This window comes from Notamacropus eugenii, chromosome X (assembly GCF_028372415.1).
Source record: "Notamacropus eugenii isolate mMacEug1 chromosome X, mMacEug1.pri_v2, whole genome shotgun sequence".
Lineage (NCBI taxonomy): Eukaryota > Metazoa > Chordata > Mammalia > Diprotodontia > Macropodidae > Notamacropus > Notamacropus eugenii.
In genome coordinates, this window is record NC_092879.1 from 35,033,640 (window position 1) to 35,040,957 (window position 7,318).

Below are 7,318 nucleotides of genomic sequence, written 5' to 3' on the forward strand. Positions count from 1 at the left end.
GCTCAACCTCCAAGATATTTCCTTTAGTTCCACTCTGGCTACTTTTCAAGATGCACTGCAGCTTCAGTCCCTTAAGAAATGGCTACACTATGCTGGGGAGAGTTCTCATGTACTTGAATGTTAATCTTGGCTTCTTTCATGCCTAACTAAGCAGAAAGTGGTGACTCACTTGGCCTGTTGTTTTCAGTCCTAGGTGATACCCAATTCTAATTTTTACATTTCGTGGTTGCACAATAATACAACAACTGTTGGGAAATTGTCATTGAAGCCCTGAGGAAAAAAATTGTCACATCCTTTTGTAGCATCATGGAAAATTTGTCTAGAGCTAAGAGAAACTGAGTGACCATATGACTCATCCCACTCATTTTACAGCTGAGGATGGTGAGCCTTAGGAAGATTAAGAGAGATGTGCCTGAGATAATAGAGAGAATATATATCAGATTGTGTATATGTTTGCATATATGCTACATCTGACACACACACACACATATTAAACTATGCAAGAGCCGAGATAATACCATTACAATGGATTAGCATGCAAGCAACAATAGAAAACTGGAATGGCTTACTCATGCTGGCTTACCTTCCTTCTCATCTCAATTTATTTCTGGTCTTGCTCTAGATCTCAACCTCCATATAATCTAGCCAATGAAAATTAGGTAATTATACAAACTATATTTCCTCTTTTCTTAATAATTACTTTTTATTACTATTATTTTGTTTTCAGTGTTCTACAATCACTTTCACATAACTTAGATTTTTTCCTCTCCCTCCCCCTCTTTCCTCCCTCCCTCCTTGAGATGGCATACAATTTTATATAGATTCTACACATACATTCTTTTAAATACATTTTTCCCTTAGCCATGTTACATAGAAGAATTCAAATGAATGGGAGAAATCATAAGACAAACCAAAACGTTATACAAAATAAAATGATCTAATATATTCTGTGATCATATTCTGTACTTCTTTCTCTGGATGTGGAGGGCATTTTGCCTTAAGAGACCACTGGGAATTTTCTAAGTCCTTGCATTGCCATGAAGTTCGAAGTCTACCAGAAAAATTCCTTGCACACTGTGGTTGTTACTGTGTGCAAAGTTCTCCTGGTTCTGCTCCTTTCACTGAGCATCAGTTTACATAAGTTTTCAGAGGCCTCTCTGAAGTCTTCCTGTTCATCATATATCACAATTTATTCCACCATTCCCCAATTGATGGGCCTCCCCTTGATTTCCAGTTTTTGGCCACCACAAAGAGTGCTGCTACAAATATTTTTGTACATATGGGCCCTTTCCCATTTTTATGATCTCTTTGGGATAGAGTCCTAGAAGTGATATTGCTGGTTCAAAGAGTATGCACATTTTTGTAGCCCTTTGGGCATAGTTCTAAATTGATCTCCAGAATGGTTGGATCAGCTCACAGCTCCACCAACAATGAATTAGCGTTCCAACTCTCCCACATCTTCTCCAGCATTTATCATCTTTCTGTTATGTCATGCTACCCAATTTGATAGGTGTGATGTGGTATCTCATAGTTGTTTTGATTTGCATCTCTCTAATCAATAGTGGTTTAGAGCATTTTTTCACACGACTATAGATAGCTTTGATTTCTTCCTCTGAAAACTACCTGTTCATATCCTTTCAACATTTATCAATTGGGGAATGATTTATATTCATATATATTTGACTCAGTCCTCTACATATTTTAGAAATGAGACCTTTATCACAGACACTAGCTGCAAAAATTCTTTCCCAATTATCTGCTTCCCTCCTAATCTTGGCTGCACTGGGTTTGTTTGTGCAAAAACTTTTCAATTTAACGTAATCGAAATTATCCATTTAGCATTTCATAATGTTTTACATCTCTATTTTAGTCAAAAATGTTTCCCTTCTCCATAAATCTGATAAATACAATATTCTTTGCTTGACTAATTTGTTTATATTACCAATCTTTGTTCCAAGATCATTTACCCATTGGACTTTCTTCTTGTGTATGGTGTCAGGCATTGCTCTATGCCTAGTTTCTGCCACACTGTTATCCAATTTTCCCAGCAATTTTTGTCGACAGTGAGCTATTATCCCAGAAGCTAGGGTCCTTGGGTTTATCAAACAGTAGATTGCTATATTCATTGACTACTGTGACTTAAGTATCTATCCCACTTCACTGGTCTATCCATCTATTTCTTAACCAGTACCAAGTGCCTTGGATTATTGCTGCTTTATAATACAATTTAAGATCTGGAAGGGCTAGACCACCTTTCCTAGCATTTCTTTTCACTAATTCCCGTGATGTTCTAGACGTTTTGTTCTTCCAGATGAATTTTGATATTATTTTTTCTAGCCCTAAGAAATAGTTACCTGATAGTTTAATTGGTATGTGACTGAATAAGTAAATTAATTTATGTAGAATTGTCATTTTTATTATATTGGCTTGGTCCACCCACAAGCAACGGATGCTTTTCCACTTACTTAGTTGTGACTTTATTTGTGCAAAATGTGTTTTGTGGTTATGTTCATATAGTCTCTGAGTTTGTTTTGGGTGGTAGACTTCCAAATATTTTATACTCTCTACCGTAGTTTTAAATGAGATTTGTCTTTCTATCTCTTGCTATTGGGCTTTGTTAGTAATATATGGAAATGCAGAAGATTTGTGTGGATTTATTTTGTAACCTGCAACTTTGTCAAGGTTATTTATTTTTTCAAGTAGTTTATTTCTTGATTCTCTGGGATTCTCTAAGTATATCATATCATCTGCAAAGAGTGATAACTTAGTTTCTTCTTTGCCTATTCTAATTCCTTCAATTTCTTTTTCTTCTCATTGCTACAGCTAACATTTGAAGTACCATATTGAATACTAGTGGTGATAATGGACACCCTTGTTACATCCTTGATCTTATTTAAAATGCATCTAGCTTATCCCCATTGCTTATAATGCTTGCTGAAGGTTTTAGGTAGATACTGCTTATTACTTTATGGAAAGTTTAATTTATTGTTATGCTCTCCAGTGTTTTCAATAGGATTGGGTGTTACATTTTGTCAAAACCTTTTTCTACATCTATTGAGATAATCATGTGGTTTATATTAGTATTATTGTTGATATGATCAATAATGTTAGTAGTTCTACTAATACTGAACCAGCCCTGCATTCCTGGTGTAAATCCTACCTGATCATAATGTATTGTTCTCGTGATAAGTTGCTGTATTCTTTTTGCCAAAATCTTATTTAATATTTTTCCATCTATATTCATTAGAGAAATTGGTCTATAATTTTCTTTCTCTGCTTTGACTCTTCCTGGTTTAGGTATCAAAACAATATTTGTATCAAAAAAAGAATTTGGGAGGACTACTTCTTCCCCAGTTTCCTCAAATAGTCTATATAGTATTGGAATTAACTGTTCTTTAAATGTTTGATAGAATTCACTTGCGAATCCATCTGGCCCTGGAGATTTTTTTCCTAGGGAGTACATTGATGGCTTGTTCAATTTGTTTTTCTGAGATGTAGTTATTTAAGTGTTCAACTTCCTCTTCTTTTAGTCTGGACAATTTGTATCTTTTTAAAAAATCATTCATCTCATTTAGATTGTCGAATTTATGAGCATACAATTGTGCAAAGTAATTTCTTATTATCGTATTTATTATCCTCCTTATTGGTGGTGACTTCACCCTTTTGGTTTTTGTTATTGTTAATTTGGTTTTCTTCTTTCTTTTTTTAATCAAATTGACCAACGATTTATCAATTTTATTGTTTTTTTTAATAAAACCAACTCTTAGTTTTATTTGTTAGTTCAATAGTTTTCTTGATTTCAATTTTAATTTCAATTTAATTTCTCCTTTGGTTTTCAGTATTTCTAATTTGGTATTTACTTGGGAATTTTCAGTTTGTTCTTTCTCGAGCTCTTTCACTTGCATGTCCAATTTATTGATCTCCTCTTTCTCTATTTTATTCATGTAGGCATTCAAAGACATAAAACTTCGCCTAAGAACTGCTTTTGCAATATCTCATAAGATTTGGTAGTTTGTCTCGTTATTGTCATTCTCTTGAATGAAACTGTTCACTGTTTCTATGATTTGTTGTTAACTCACTCATTCTTGAGGATTAGATTATTTAGTTTTCAAATAATTTTTGATTTATCTTTCCCTGGACTTTTATTACATATAATTTTTATTGCATTATGATCTGAGAAGAATGCATTGACTATCTTTGCCTTTCTCCACTGGATTGTGAGGTTTTTATTGCCTAGTACGTGGTCAATTTTTTTTACGTGCCATGTACCACTGAGAAATAGGTATACTGGGTGGTTGGTCAGGAGCTGGGTGTCTTGTAGAGTACGGTAGCCGCCGCCTTTTCCCTCATCTCCAGCGTGTTTGAGGGGCGTCGCCGTTTGTCGCCACCATTGTTCCCAGGTTCTCAGCCTCCACAGGACTTACTAGTCAACATGTCGAACAAAAGGGCAAAGACAAAGACCACCAAAAATCGTCCTCAGGGTGCTCAAATATATTTGCTATATTTGATCAGTCACAGATTCAGGAATTCAAAGAAGCCTTCTATATGATTGATCAGAACAGAGATGGTTTCACTGACAAGGAAGATTTACATGATACGCTTGCTTCCTTAGGAAAGAATCCAAGTGATGAGTACCTAGATGCCATGATGAATGAAGCTCCAGGTCCTATAAATTTTACTATGTTCCTCACAATGTTTGGGGAAAAATTAAATGGAACAGATCCAGAAGGTGTCATCAGAAATGCTTTTACTTGCTTTGATGAAGAAGCTACAGGTACCACTGAGGAAGATTACTTGAGAGAATTGCTGACAACAATGGGAGACAGGTTCACAGATGAAGAAGTAGATGAGCTGTATAGAGAAGTGTCTATTGACAAAAAAGGAAATTTCAATTATATAGAGTTTACACACATTCTTAAAAGTGGAGCAAAAGACAAAATGACTAAAAGGAAATGTCAAATTCATGCCAACAGTTCTTATTTTCACTTTGTTTACTTCTGAGACTTTCGGATATCGTTTGCATGCACTCAGCTTTACATCTTTTGCCTCTCATGTATTTATTCCAAGACTTTTGGGGTACACTTGCACCTCTGTGATCAGACTGGAAAAAAGAGGTTATCACTTTGAAAAAGAGAATTGGAGAAATGATCAAAGATTTGTTAAAGCCTAAAGAAAAAAAAACCCTCAAATTTCTGGTTTACCTGGATTTTTTACACTTTTTGTAATAAATACTTTGAAAATAAAGGTTGTGAAGAAAGTATTTCCACTAAATACAGGTGTTAGTTGTGTTTAAGTAATTTCTAAAAATAAAAAATCTGGCGTTTTAAAATGTCAGTGGCCAAACACTAAGTTATAGCTATTTCTTCCTTAGGAAGAGGAGTTAACTCCTCTATTCTTTATTCTTATGCCAGATTGAAAACATTTCTGCAATGAAGTACTTGTTCAACACCTTTAGCTCAACAAAAACTAATCAGTGGATGGCAGCATGGGCATTTATTTAGTACTATTCATGCTTTCAGAGAATATATGAAGTAAACTAGAAAAAAATGGGAGTTACCTACTAGTTTTCCTACCATCTCCAGCTTTCTTTCTACCTCTACTTTCTCTATTCCCAGCACCTCTTAGCATACTGATCACTGAATAATTATGTTAAACCAACAGTTAAATAGTGTCCATAGTATCATAATCTCATTTGTATAAGCAGATTTCCTTTGCTCTCTTCTACTTTTGATTTATATTTGCATTGCTAATTTGTAGTGCTTGGGTAGCTTTAATCCTAACTAAGCTGTGCCTTCCATTATCTATTGTGAACATTTGAACACTGTTTCAGTTCATAAATCAAGATTATTCCATGTTTAATCCAAATTTATAAGAATTTTTGTTAGAATAGTTGCCTAAATTTATAAAATTATTTCATTAATGAGAGGTGATTCTAAGTGCCTTAAAAATGGGAATTTTATCTCTTTTAAAAAATTGTGCCTGTCAGATTTCTTAATTTTCATATGTATCTTTATTGAAGTATCTATGTCTTTTGAGCGGGAAGCCTTTAAAGGTGTTACATTTTATCTAATACTACACAAGATGTTGCACTGAATTCTATACTGAATTCTAGGCCTTATATGGTCCCGTCATCTCTACTGCACTGAGAAAAATACATATCCCTTAGGAAGAAGTTACATAAAAGTTATTTTTAGCTCTAGCATATTATATTGCAAGGTATAGCACAGTCCTGTGTAAGTGTTGCTTAAAATAAACCATAGTTTGTTTTTAGGGATATTGCTTCATAATTAGATCTGGCATGTTATATATACCACAAGTGTGTTTTATTTAAGCGCAAATATTTGTATTTTGATAAAATGAGGATTCTTTAAAGCCTGTGAGTTTGAAGCAAACAAGTCACTGTGTGTACTCCTAAGTTTTTCTTTAATCTTATGAAATCATGAAATAAATTTATCTACTAGAAGAAATGGGCCTGGGTGTTGTGGTGCACTCCTGTAATGCTGCTCTTGAAGGAGGTAAAGATAGGTGGATCCTTTGAGATCAGTTCTGAGCTCTAGGAGGGTGGAAGTAGATTAGACAGTACTGCCACATTCATTGCCAATGTACTGAGCCTTCTGCGAGCACACCAGGGTGCCTCAGGAGGAGTGAACCAGCACAGGTCATAAAAAACAGTTGGTTAACACTTCTATGCCAATCATTAATGCCCATGAGAGGCTGCTACACTTATAGCCCATTAAAATCAAAATAGGGAGTTCCCAGTCTTCCCTCCCAAAACAACAACAAAAAATTACCATTTCCTCTTCATTGTATCAAGATCATGTGTGAACTAGCTAATTTTTTCCATCTCTGTTCTTGGATGGAAGCAAGGTCCTTTACTTGGCCTCAGTATTCTTTTGTTTTGCACTTAATTTGAATAGTGCATAAGTGAAGTCCTTTTTAGTAACCAAATATATCAAGCAGAAGTTGGATGAAAACCATGGAATTCTGATTCATATTTGGACTAATCATATTTGAACAAGTTCATAATTTCTTTAGATTACGGATGCATATTTTTGAGCCTTATCATCATCCCTTGGTGATCACTTGGGGTTGTGCAAAGCAGGAAGCTGAAGGACTGGCAAGAGGCACTAATCTGCAAGATTCTGCTTTCAGTATCTGTATATGCACTGTTCTGCTTAGAAGTCTGATGCTTAGTTATCATTCCTTGAATTCTATGTTCATAAAAACCAGAGCCAGTAAAATGTGTTTAAGTGAAGGATGTTAAGATTGGAAAAAAAAGAAATAGGTATATTACTTTCTATCCCCATTCAACTTTCTC

At 34.7% G+C, this 7,318-nt stretch overlaps 1 pseudogene; it reads left to right on the forward strand.

Annotated features, from left to right (window-relative positions):
• The first annotated feature begins 4,432 nt into the window (after positions 1 to 4,432).
• Positions 4,433 to 5,016, forward strand: LOC140516100 (myosin regulatory light polypeptide 9 pseudogene; annotated as a pseudogene).
• Positions 5,017 to 7,318: the final 2,302 nt, after the last annotated feature.